General features: G+C 46.4%; 1 protein-coding gene across 2 annotated transcripts in view; it reads right to left on the minus strand.

Annotated features, from left to right (window-relative positions):
* The window catches only part of CSGALNACT1 (chondroitin sulfate N-acetylgalactosaminyltransferase 1), a 322,489-nt gene that overhangs the window by 159,510 nt on the left and 149,066 nt on the right, over positions 1–13,913 (minus strand). Inside the window, exons 1-2 of one of the 2 annotated variants that reach the window (XM_060001576.1) lie at positions 10,557–11,088; positions 10,160–10,252 (exon numbers count right to left, since the gene is read on the minus strand). The gene's annotated coding sequence lies outside the window, so the exon portion shown is untranslated. Of the gene's footprint in view, positions 1–10,159; positions 10,253–10,556; positions 11,089–13,913 lie in introns of those variants that run through there. The other variant, XM_060001577.1, reaches the window with a different exon arrangement.

Genomic DNA, 13,913 nt, shown 5'->3' on the forward strand with positions numbered 1-13,913 from the left:
TGGAGTGTCTCCTCTTCACCAGGCAGTATCCTAGGAGGTTGAAATGCAGCAGTGAACGAGACAAAAATCCCCGCCCTCCTGAAGCTTTTATTCTAGATCCAGGAATCTAAATATTTAGCAAGTTAACTGGATTTTTGTCATTTCCATTTTCTTCTAAGGTTTCTTCACTATTAAACTCCTATCTCACGTGCACCCCAATGTTCACACCAGCACTAAGACATGGAAGCAAACTAAACGTCCATTGACTGATGAATGGATAAAGAAGATGTGGTACATATTTACAATGGAATACTACTCAGTCATAAAAAAGAATGAAATAATGCCATTTGTAGCAACATGGATGGACCTAGACATTATCCTACTAAGTGAAGGAGGGCAGACTGAGAAAGACAAATACCATATGATGTCACTCATATGTAGAATCTAAAAAACAATACAAATGAACTTATTTACAAAACGGAAACAGACTCACAGACATAGAAAACTAACTTACGGTTATCAAAGGGGAAAGGAGATGGGGACAAATTAGGAGGTTGGGATTAACATATACACACTACTATGTATAAAATAATCAACAAGGACCTACTGTATAGCACAGGGTACTATATTCAATATCTTGTCATAACCTATAATGAAATATAATCTGCAAAAACAAATCACTTTGCTGTTCATCTGAAACTAGCACAACACTGTAGATAAAAAACATAGTTCAATAAAAGAAAAAAAAAACCTCCCATCTCTCTTTGATCACAAAAATCTTGGATTATCACAGCTGAAGGAAATGACCGGGGCCGCTCTGTCCCTGGCATGGACTCCAGGCAGGCGGGCAGGGGACCAGATCCTGGCTGTACTCGTACCTGTGACCTCAGATGACCCTTTTCCTGCTCTGAGCCTCAGTTTCCTCATCTGTTAAACAAGGACTGGGTTCGAGTTTGACCCAAGCACGGGAGTGGAGGGTGTTTGGAAATGTTGGAGGGGGCAGATTCTGGCTGACACAACAGCTGAGTGGGCCCAGGAACGCCGAACACCCTGCACGTCCCCGGACAAGCCTCGCCCGGCCCATGGAGCTTGTGAGCACAGAGCTGGCACAGGGCCGAGATCGCTACACATAGCTGAGGGCTCCTTCTGGACACCGGGCCATTCCTCTCTTTAAGGACAGTCTCGGCCTTTGATGGGGAGGCCGCCTGCCGTGCTCCTCTACCCTGAAGTCCCCACACTGGGTAGAGCAGGTGCCCCTCGTCACTGTTTTAAAGCTACACTGATTTTCAAAATATCCGCCTTCCTCTCACAAAAGCCTTTTCATAGCTGAAGCTCAAATATATAAAATTGCAATTATTATGTCAACTAGATCTAATTTCTACTAGGAGCTAGTTAATCCACATCTTGTTACCAAAGATATAAACCTTACGACAACTTTGGTTTTGAGATGATTTTCAGCATTCTTACAAAGCCTGAAGACAAGCTAATCATTAATCCATAGAAAATAAGCAGCTTGTGGGGAGAATAACACGTGAACCAAACGAAAAAGGTTATGTAAGAAAATCTCATCAAATAAACAATGTAGTTAAACAGCTATCTGCTTATCCATGGTAAGCAGGGTATAAAGCAGTACTGACCAAAAGGCAGAGATCAGGCCTCCTACCTGAGCCATACCATAAAAAAAAGAAGGAATTTTCACCTTTTGCCAATTAGGTTGAAATGTCATCTCTGTCTCCTGGCCGTGTGCTGTGAAGTTATAATCTTGCTGCTTACAGTTATTCAACCCCTAACTTGCCCTGGAGGCACAGATTTGGGCGTCTAAAGGCTACGGAAGGGTTATAAAGCATCCCCAGAAAGATTCTTACGCCTAACTTTATGGTTCACAACTGTGTCCCGAGGCACCCCGGGGCACCAAAGGGAGCTCAGAGCTGTGCTTCAGAATATTTTAAACTTTCAAGCGAAGCACGGGATACTAGACATCTGCTGGACATTATGCAAACTGCTGGCTCCAGGTAATTCACACGTTCAACGTTAGACTGAGCTACATTCCTTTTGAAGATATCACAGCTTTGTGAAACTACATTTTGAGCAGTTCCTGTGATGAAAAGCAACGGCTACATAAGATGAAGCGTCTAATCTGACCCCAAGGTTTGGGGAGCTGTGCAGCACCCTAGAGAGAGACACATCCCATTATTAAGTAACTGCGGTTAAGAATGAGATAAAGCAAGTATTTTTCTTTCAATTTATTGTATTATTTTTTCAAACAGCTACTAAGTTGTTAGGACATAAACACTCACAGGCTAATGAACGTTACTACTTAGTGGGGGAAAAAAAAAAACGTTAGCCATTTTCTTAGCCAAGGGGTGTTGGGAAAATGAATGGGACACTAACGACACTGTTAAACCTCTGACCTAAACATCTCGGTCAATCTCTAAAACAAGGCAGGGAACAGGAAAGTTTCTTTTGCAAAGGGCAGATCTTTGGAAAAAGAGGTCCACTCCTGGGCGGCCTCCTCAAGCGTCACGGTGACGGCATCGCTGCTGTGGGTCCCGTGGGACGGCCAGGACCGCCAGGACCACCAGCTCCCCACGTTGTTTGGCCACTGCCACCTTTGTTTCTGGGGTTCAAACACAGAAGGATAGAATGACTGAATATGTACAATAAACACAGCCTACAAGCTAAAGATGGATTTCCACATTGTCACTGCAATTTTTTATCATGAATTTAGGAGTGTGAGCTCTTCGAAGTAATTCACCATGAGAGCATCTGTAAAAAATCAGTGATGGTTACTTCAGTTCCTTTTCAGGCCTCCTATTCATCAGTCTCCAATCCATCCAACTGCTGCCATAAAATTAAGATCATGCGGGAGCCTCAGCATAAGGCAAGCATCTGAATTGTACAGAGTAGGCTTTAAGACTGCTAACTTCATTACGGGCAAAGAGTTGATGGATAGGTATCAAAACAAAAGGGATAAAAGTAAGGTATTTCTCATTAGTTACAAGGAGAAAAACAGCAACCATACAGTGAAGAAATGAATCATCACCTTGCTTGGGTCATCAAAATTAGCATCACCAGTGAGGGGCAGATGGGGACCTGATGAGAACACATCCCTAAGCAGAATCCCTGCTAGGAACGCACAGCGTGAATCCAACCACAAGATCATTCATCTAACCCCAAATGAATATTCTTTAAAAGAAAAATGATTGTATTCTTCAAAAACATCATTTCACAAAAGAAAGACTATGAAAACGTTTCAGATTTAAGGAAGATACAGACATAACAGCTAAATGGAATGCCTGGTCCTAGTACTAGAGGGAAATACTATAAAGGACATTATAAGTGAACTTACAGAGTCAGAGTACAGTCTGTTATCTAATAAGATAAACTGAAATAAATGTTAAACTGACTGAATGATGCCTGCACCATTGTTATATGAGAAAACATGCTTATTCTTGGGAAATACACACTGAACTATTTAGGAATAAGGGCTATGATGTATGAACTTAAATGGTTCAGAAAAAAACCTAATGTACAATAATCTTATGTGTATATATACTATATAGATAGAGAGAAGGAGAAAGAGGGGAAGAGAATGCACAAATAAAAAACGGTGCAAAATATTAACAATAGGTGGATCTGGGTAAAGGCCTTATGTACTTTTGGTTCTGTTGTTTTTTTTTAACATTTTTATTGGGGTATAATTGCTTTACAATGGTGTGTTAATTTCTGCTTTATAACAAAGTGAATCAGCTATACATATACATATACCCCCATATCCCCTCCCTCTTGCGTCTCCCTCCCACCCTCCCTATCCCACCCCTCTAGGTGGTCACAAAGCACCGAGCTGATCTCTCTGTGCTATGTGGCTGCTTCCCACTATCTATTTTACATTTGGTAGTGTATATATGTCCATGCCACCCTCTCACTTCGTCCCAGCTTACCCTTCCCTGCCCCCCGTGTCCTCAAGTCCATTCTCTACCTCTGTGTCTTTTGATTCCATATATATGTGTTAGCATACAGTATTTGTTTTTCTCTTTCTGACTTACTTCACTCTGTATGAAAGACTCTAGGTCCATCCACCTCACTACAAATAACTCAATTTCATTTCTTTTTATGGCTGAGTAATATTCCATTGTATACATGTGCCACATCTTCTTTATCCATTCATCTGTTGATGGACACTACACAAAAGGATGCTCAACATCACTAATCACTAGAGAAATGCAAATCAAAACTACAATGAGGTATCACCTCACACCAGTCAGAATGACCATCATCAAAAAATCTACAAATAATAAATGCTGGAGAGGGTGTGGAGAAAAGGGCACCCTCTTGCACTGTTGGTGGGAACGTAAATTGATACAGCTACTATGGAGGACAGTAGGGAGGTTCCTTAAAAAACTACAAATAGAACTACCATATGACCCAGCAATCCCACTACCGGGCATATACCCTGAGAAAACCATAATTCAAAAAGAGTCATGTACCACAATGTTCATGGTTCTATTTTTATGTTTACAACTTTTTGATAATTTGAAATTATTTCCAAATAACGTATTTTCAAACAGTAAAGTGCTGAACCACATTTGGGCACAAGAAAACAACTGCTTAAGTAAGTAAACATGACACATGCACCACAGCTAAAGAATGTGCATATCAGAAGTGTGTGGTCTCAGTGGCAGGACGTTCACCATAACCCAAGTGTGATGACAGCAGAGCACGTCGAAAGAGGCTCTCCAGTCATCAGCCTGTTGGAGGCTCTGGAGTGAGGTGCAGGGACAGTGAAAAAACTGGAGACAGCCAGCCTGGAGCAAAGGTCACGCCTCCTTCGGGGGGCCCTGGTTGAGAGGTTCTCCACGAGGAGGTGAAGTCGGCATTATTCTGAGGCTCCTGCGGGCAGAGCCAGAACACCCGAGCTCCCCAAAGATTCCAATTCCAAGTGAAGCCTGGGATTCTGGGTGGGTCCCCAGCATCCCAGATGACTCAGTGCAGTGGCTCAAGGACCCTGCCATGGGCTCCTGGAGGGCAAGGACCGTCCATCCCACCAAATCTCCAGCGTCTAGCAGCGGAGGGCTCATGGCCGACACCCAAGCCAACGTTTGCTTAATTAATTAATTAACCAACAAACAAGTGAATTCTTTCAATTATGGAAGCTGGGAAACGAAAAGGGAGGAAGCAGGGGCCACAGATTTTTTTTTCCATTTTAGAATAACGTAAACATTTACATCCTGTTAGTTAATATTGATAATTTCTTGCAACCCCACTATGTGCCAGAACTTCTCAATCCTCACAACAACTCCAAAAGGTACCATTCGTTTCATTTTCCAGAAGAGGAGAAGGGCAGAGGGGTTCCGCAACCTGTCCAGCTCACGGGATTAATAAGGGATGGAGCTGAGGCTCCAATCCCAGTTCTAGGGTCTTTGTGAAGCCAACTGCCTTGCCTCTAGAAACAGGGAAATGTAGACCTCAACGCCAATCGGCTGAACAACCAGAAGGGCCAGGGTGAGAGCCACCTGTGCCCTGAGTTGAAGAAGAAGAAATTCAGAAGAAAGGGGATGCCTAGGTACACCTTTAGTCTGCTTCTAATGGGAAGAAACGCACGTTAGGACAAAGACATTTTAGGGAGACATGCAGTCCACAAGTCGCCAGGCTGGTGGCCAGGTACTTATGATCCCCAAACCAAAGTAAAACACCTGGAAACAGGAGTGAGAAGGGCAGTGGGTAGGGTAAACAAGAAGCTATTTTTCTGATGCACTTTTGACTCTTTAAGTTAATTATCTTCTTTCATTCATATCGTCCTTTGTCTTAAGTTTCTCCCATGATTTTACTCAGGAAGAATGAGAGCCCTTCCTAGAGGGGAAGCCACAGAGCAGGAGAAGAGGGGAGAAGAAAGACGCTGGTTTGAATCCCTCGACAGCTCGGGTTCTCTGCATCCACGCATCCACCGTCCTTGTCAGAAGCGCAGGTGGGCCCGCTCCCAGCCGGTTCACACTCATCCCCTAACCCAACCACTCGTGCCGCTGAGCACGTGCTCTATGCCAGGCACCAAAGGTGTCAAGGGGTCCCGATGGGGCTCAGGACCCTCCAGACACCTCAGGTTAGTTAACAGGAAAGAAAGGCAAGAAAATCAAATGGAATAACACCATTTAGTGAGTGTCAAAAATCGGGAGGTTAACCCGCAAGTCAGCCCAGGGGGAGAGGCCTGAGCCAAGTCACGGAGAACGAGTAGGAACCGGCCCGGCCAATGAGCCCGGAAGGGCGTCCCGGGGAGAGGTCCCAGCAAAGGCCCCAGGTCAAGCCAGAGAGCCCTCAGGGTTGGTGCACCAGCGCGCAGGCCACCTGGAGGTGCTGGGAGGCCACTGGGAGATTCTGAACAGGAGCAACGTGAGCCTAGATGACGTACCTCAGAAGGGCCGCTGTGGCCACGGGGAGCGGGTGGGGGTGAAGGTGAGGAGGTAAGGACAGCCTGGGGAGTCCAAGTGCAGCCTGACGCACGAGGAAGAGGGGTAGGTGGGAGGCAGGCACTCGGCGACGGACCGCATGAGCACCTGAGCGACAGTAAGGAAGTCAGGATGCCTTGGGGGGCTCTGGCTGGTGACTGAGGGGGAGCCCGAGGGGACGTAACGAGTGCAGGGTGCTGGCAGGACACGTGGCAGAGATGGCCGAGAGTCCGCGGTGCCAGACGGCAGTGGGACCTGGGGAAACAAATGTGAAGTCAGCAGAAGTTCACCATTTAGCGCAGAGGAAACTGCATGGATAATACAGAATGAGAGGGCAGAGAGGATGGAATGCTGGGAACAAGAGACGGGAAAGGGGGCCACAGGGATCAGCCACAGAAAGAGGGAGAAAACCAGGGAGCGTTCATTGTCGCCGTACATAAGCCAAGGGAGCGAGAGTTTCGAGGGCAGTGGTCGGAGTGTCGGATGCTGGAGAGACGCGTGTCGGGGCACACGCATCTCCATAATCTGACTTCCTAGGTACTAAGCTAAGAGCTAAGATGCTTATCAGACTACAGTGAGAGGAGCAATAACGCTGAAACCGAAACTCACAACCGGAAATTCATCCCAACATTTGTTTGTAAATATAAACAAACACGCTAGAGGCTGCGAATGTAGAGACGGTGCTCCCTTTGAGGACAATGGCAGCCAAAGGACAGACATCTAGCAGGTAAACAACTGTAGGCAATGGAGAAATAAGGTGGGAGGTGGCAGGGGGGCACAGAGGCCCAGGCCCAGGCCAGGCAAAGGCTCAGGAAAAGGCTTTCCAGGGCTGAGTCCTGAGTCCAGAGAAGGAACGCAGTCTGGAGGGCAGAGGACAGAGGAGGCAGGGAGGGAGGGGCCGCCAGGACAAGACGCAGGCGTTAAGAGGCTGAAGCAAGAAACCAACGGGATGGAAGAGGCGTCTCAAAGAGCAGAGCCCCGGAACAGGGCAGAAAAGACAAAGGCCAGGCCTAAGGAAGTGTCGATCAACAGGGAGAGATGGCGGCCCACTGGCAGGCGTGCACCAGTGGACACCCACGCTGGTGCCAGCGTGACCCTCCTGGTGTGGCCCGGAGAAGCCTCATCTGCGGAAAGTAAACTGTGCTCAGGAGGATAAGTTAAAATTGCAGCAGCAAACACTGACACTCATGAAAAGCCTACAGACTTTACGTCTCATTCCATTAAATGGAAAGGTTTTGAGAGTCTAAAACAGGTCCCAAAGAAGCCTACTTTATAAAACACAAACTGCCCTACTGAATTCTCTAGTTTTGCAAAAATGCGCAACTTGCCAAGTGTCTCCATTATAGCTTTATATTAGTATTTACTTATAATACCCGCTTCGTTCCAACATAAAACGGAATCAGCTACCATTTTACGTGAGCTGGTAGACGCATGTCACGGGCTTGTAGAGTTGCAGAGAACGACGGGGTTATCCGTCCACAGACAGAGTTTGTATCCCTCAGACATGAGGCGAGGAACTAAGTGGATCACAGAGGTGAGAACACACGGGTCTGCGGCCTGCTGCGGGGGGCGGCGGCGGGGGCGGGGCGCTCGGGAGGCCGTCGTGGAACAGGGATGACAGGGCAGCGACGGGCGCCAGTCCGAGAGGGTGTGAGGGCCAGGGGTCAGTGGCTCCTGCAGGGCCGGGACCCCGCTTGTTCCCTTTCCCACGCACCCGCTCACCCATTCATTGCTTCCTTCTGTGCCTCCAGGTGCCAGGCCCTGCTTCTGAGTGCCGGAAGCCCCACAGGTGGGTTGCTGCTGAAGGACCAGTGAACGTCCCCTGGGGGGTGGCAAGGAAGGAAGAGCTGCTGGTGGGAAGGAGAGTGTGGAGACACGGAGCACGGAGTGGGGCACAAACACCGAGGGCAGCGCTTCACCGAGAAGGACTGGCGGCAGCACAGGCTCCGGGGAGGACGCAGGGGACACCAGGAGATGCCCCGACAAGCCTTTCAAGGCCTCGTGCTGGTGTGCATCTGAATCAGTCACCTCTCCTGGCTGGGACTCCATGAGCACCGTGCATGGGGGCGGCACACCTGCCGACCAACACCCCAGACACTCTTTCCCCAGTTGACACCACTGCTCCCCACAGGTCTGGTGAAGCTCCACTACCGAGGGACGTTCAAGTCCCTGCGTCTATAAAGGACTCAGTCTGCAGGAAGCAGTTCCTGGAAAACCAAAGGCTTTCCCAAGCTCCTACTGCCCCGCTGGAGCCTGACTCCCTGGAAATATCCAGTCTTTGCAGCGGGATGCACGGCCCCCAGGCCGCTGCCAAAACCCAGGTCCCCGCCCTCATTGCTCGTCCTGAAGGATAAACATCTTAATCGGCTTCTGATTACTTCTCTATTTTGTACAGTTGACTTTGGCTCTTTTCTACTATTACCTCAAGGCTTTAATATCATGGAGTTCTAACGAACTGCTCTCTTCTACATCATCCAAGTAATTCTCAAAAACATTAAACATCTCAAGACCTCAGATTAGAAGAATTCCATTATGACCCTTAAGCCGGCCTTGAGTGACTTAGGCCTCTTAGCCACTCGACTTTCTACTCAGAAAAGAACTTGTGAAGAATTATTCTTTAGTTATTTTTGTTTGATTATTAACTTTGGCCAAGGTTGGTTTTATTTTTCGTTACTGGTGACTCAGATACAGTGCCTTTAACTCCTCATTCTCTACTGTTTGAGTACAAAGTGGTACATTAACCCAAAATCACATCCTGTGTTTTGACTTTCACCCTTTTATCTTAATCAGTGTAACAAAAGTAAAAACAAAAAACACAAAGTCATGAACAAAACCTCCATAGAAGTCTGCTAAATGAAGACGGGTGAAGGCATTTTCTTGAAGATATGCAAAGGCTGAGCACAGCTTACCTATTTTCATTTTTATGGCTCCAGAATCATGTCCAGAGGAAACTAAAAAAGGGTTTTAGCTCTGCCGAAGGTAAGAACCACATATACGACTTCCCATCTCATGCTGTTCCATTTCAACTCATGATGTCCCCGAGGTTCTTGTTTTTTTCAAAATTTAGTATTGCCAGATGTAATAAAATAATTATTGCCGAGAAATTCAAAATGACTGGTTACAACAGCTGAACTAAAACAACGTTCCTGAGATTTACATGCGTCCCCAGTCTGAAACCAACCGTACAATCCATCAGCGTACTATTATTCTCCAAGAATTCTAGCAAGTATTCCCCTAAGATATTACAAGTTAGAAAGGAAGATCATCCTTCAATTTCCTAAACATCTTATTTAAATAATTATTTTGTAGCATGGTGAAAATTACGATGCCCTTTTGATTATGAGTTAAATATTTGAGAAAGCTTAACATTTTGTCACAACTTCCAAAAGGAGAACAAATGTTCCTATTTAAGTGAACTTTTTTTAAAAAGAATTATGCAGTTCTTCTAACTGTTTACATTACTGGTTTCAGGCATTTGCTACTCTGAGAAGAGACAAATTATGAGGAAGTTGGCAAAGTTAAATGTTGATTACAGGCTTTACAAGTGAAGAAAAGGCTTTTCCAAAGCAGCCAAGTAATTGTATTACGTTGAAAAAGTACTCATATCTTAAAATGGTAATTTGTTATTAATGGAAAGTAAAATGAAATTTAGCACATTTCAAACAGCCACAATATTGAATAAACTCAGATCATACAGAGGTTCATTTCTTAAGTAATTCATGATTAACAGACTCACTTACCTGAAGTATAGGAAAAGAAGGTTACGAGGAAACTACATCATTTTTTCACTGGGTAATAATATCTTGACTTCTTTCCTTGAAATGGAAAGGAATCTAAAATACAAAAAATAAAATAAAAATAGGAGTCGCCCTTGTGAATTTCCATGTCTTAAATTACGAAATTTTAAATCATTTAGGAGATAAAATGCAATTCATCCAAAGTTCTGCCCCAAAAAGCAGGATGGTATTTTCCCTTTTCTATCTTAATGGGTAAAATGCAAAATATTTGTTAAGACAGACACACACACACACACACACACAGATAATCAAGGTTTAAAACAAATGCTGAGAGCCATGCAGAAGTGTGTGTAAAAGCAAAGCAGAGTCACATGCTCGGAAAAGACCCCAAAAAGCAAACCTCGCAGCGAAGCAGGGTGTCCGCCGCCCGCTGGGGCCTGGGCGCTGCGTCCGCACGGAAGCCGCAGCTCAGGTTGGGTCAGGGGACCGCGCACTGCGCCGGCACTTTTTTTTTTTTTTTTTTTTTTAATGGTCGTAGGGACTGAAATGTTACGAAACAGCAAATCCCCGGGAAGTTGGAGAGCCCGGCTCCCCGGGACGCGCGCCCCCGCGGACGCCCCCGCGCCCCGACCCGGGGGCGCGCACGGCCCGCGGGACCTGGCCCGCGGGACATGCCCCCCCGGCCCCGCGCCCGGCCTTGCAGGAACCCACCGAGCCGCCCCTGGGTCCACGGAGATCGACGCAGATGGGGAAGAGGTAGGAGCAAAACACCCGGGAAGCGAAGGCGAGGAAAATACTCTGGAGGGGACTGAGCCTCCCTGCTAAGTAGATGTTAGTAATGCTACCTTCAACTCTCACGCAGAGTCCTTTCCCGAGTTTGTGATTTCATCTCATTTGTCTTTATGATTTAAGTCATAGCAAAAAATAAAAAATACTATATGGTTCCCTTTTCACACGCAGGAATTAAAAAAGGCCCAGGGTGGTTATACGAGGACAAAGAAAAGACTGATAAGCTGTTGAGGTCTGCGACCACTAACTAGTCCCCCTGCTCCGCCGCGTTGGCCTCCTGGTGCTAGAGCGGGGCTGTCACGTGTTTGTTCCCCCCTCCCGTTACATTTGAAGGTTTTCTCTGCGGCATTGACACTCAGTCAGTACAAGTGTGAGGAGCGTCACCGTAGAAGTTGGGAAGCCATCCGTGTCCACACACTCTCACCACTTTCCTGCAAGTGGGCCAGCCGGGGCCCCGCGGCAACGCCTCTCCTAAAAGCCACTTCCGTCCCTGCCTGGCGAATTAATCTGTGTTGAAATGGAATTGCAGTTGGCAGAAAGGCAGCAATGCCAAGATCGAATAATCACTTGGACCCGAATCTGAGTTGTTTCCATCCTTGACAACAAATAATGTTACCCTCCGGAGCCTGCGGGGCCAGGAGTTGAAATGAGTTTATAATTTGGCTTCCAGGCTCTCTTCTCACTCTCAACCACTTAAATGTCCTTTTCTGCCTTTTAGCATGCAGGGGGCAGCTTTGGAGGCTGAATCACCGACGTGGTCTTCATTGATATCCGTCATGAATATTCTTTGCCAAATAAATAAAAAGAGGAAAAGCCCACATCATTCAAAACCACATTTGTTTTAACAGTGAAACTAAATAGACTGTCGGCTCATACTACCACATGATCATTAATAATCTAATTTGTTCTTCTCACTCCAGCAACTTGAAGAGAAATGCTCAGTGTTTTCATCTCCACACAGAGGCCCCATTCATCTGGCCCCTCAGTGCCTGATCCTGGTGATGCCAAACTGCAGGTTAAGAGCCACAGGACAACCCAGCGCCTCCTCTTTTCCTAGTAAAGAACTCATTAACACTCGGATCCTTGGCTCTGGGAAGTACATTGTCTCCTTAGCAGTTCCAAACATCATGTGCCCTGGGAAGGTAGTCATCTCTAGCTGGTGATGGAAAAGGAAAGAGACAGGAAGGCAGAACCACTGGCAAGACTCCCTAGAGATCAGGGTGGGACGGGAATTAGCATCTTGGAAAATTACTGGAGGTGAACCACAAGTATGCAAAGGACAGGTGGGCGTGTCCAGCTAACATACCCTGTTAGGAGGAAGGGAAGTGTCATCACCCACACGCCTCCCACACGCCTCCCACTGAGTGAGCGGCTCTGCGTGTGCGCTCCCCCCATCCCCACAGCGATGCCATGGATGTCTGCGTTAACATCCCCATTTTGCAAATGGGGAAAATGAGGCTCAAAGGTGTTAAGAAACCTCTCCGACTGGTACATGGTAAAGCCAGGATTTTTCTGACTTCAAAACCAAAGCTCGAAAAAGAGAAAGAAACGCAAGCCTTTACTTCTTCTAGGATGCAACGTGGCCTTGTCTGCAAGCGCTAGTCCTCACGGGTGGTTCTCCAACAGGTGGGTGGCTGCCGCCAGTGGTAACCTGGCAGATATGCTGCCAGCATCCAAAGGCTGCCCGTGAGGTACTGGGAACAAAGACCCTCCCTCATCCTTCATAAGAAATCACAGTGACAAAGCCACTCTTGGACGAGCCTTCCTGAGTATCAGAGAAATAGACAATAACAATGTGCCAAAAATAAAAGCTAAATCCAGGGAAGCAACTGCAGGCACAGAGGAGAGAGAGCACCTTTCTTTGTCCAATTCAGAAAATAGTTCTTGTCGACATCCCTCAGGCTAAATCCAGGTCTGAGGGCGCCTCTCCTGTCATCTGATGCCCTGCTGTTCTCAACAGTTTGGCCTAGAGAGTGAGGATTACAGAGGGGCTTCTGTGGATTACAGAGGGGCTTCTGTGGCTTCCCGAGTTCTAGTTATGGTAAAGAGTGAGCAGGAGAAGGCAGGATGCGCCTGAGAGTGGCTGGGAGAGCGTCCATGGGAAAATCACACACTCGGTTTTGGAAATCTCCCAGTTGGGATTCTAAAGGTTGGGAAGCCTGCCTCACCCCACAGCCACAGTAATACAGTTTGACATCCGTCAATTAGCAGCACTCCATAAATAAGTCAGCTTCTAATCATGCCAAAGAAGCCCGCCAAAAATCAACTATGGAAAAGAGCAGTTGAAAACGAGCACACTGAGATCAACACTATTTTAACAATCTAGGAAGCCGTGCTATTCAACATACAATGAATAAGCGAAAGTCGCCCGCACTCGCAAAGAACTTCAAAGGCACAATTGGTCCAATGGTGTGACTATAGCCATCTGTGTAGGTTAAGTTCCAAGGCTTCCTCATATTCATAAATGTAAATCTAAATCTTTAATCCATCTAAACCACGTCTGTGTCAGACACATTGATTCCCGAAATGTGAAAAGTAGGGAAGACGAAAAAGCCCTTTCATCATCAGTGTGCCTAAAATAACAAACAAAAGCACCGAAAGACTAGAACCGTGTCTGCCGACTCAGGCTGCCTGGTGGGATTTTCTTTGTGCAAATGTGGATAGTAATAAACATGTTTTAAAATCTTGATGGTAGTGTTTTCATTTGTATAAAACGATGGAGTCCCCTGGGTAGCAGCACTGGGAGACATAGCAGGGTTAGGGTCAGGAGCTGTGCAGCCAACTTCTAAAATTATCTTTCTCAAGAATATGTTTCAGAAAAGAAAGTGCCCTTGCATGCTACATGTTACAAGCGGCATGTGATTATAGGCTTGACAAGATTCCTTCCACATTAAATAATTTTACTGAAAACAATATGCTTTAGGACTCAACTGACTTTAAAAGTCATGAGTTCTTCCCCCAAAATGTT

The sequence above is a fragment of the Delphinus delphis genome, chromosome 21 (assembly GCF_949987515.2).
Source record: "Delphinus delphis chromosome 21, mDelDel1.2, whole genome shotgun sequence".
NCBI lineage: Eukaryota > Metazoa > Chordata > Mammalia > Artiodactyla > Delphinidae > Delphinus > Delphinus delphis.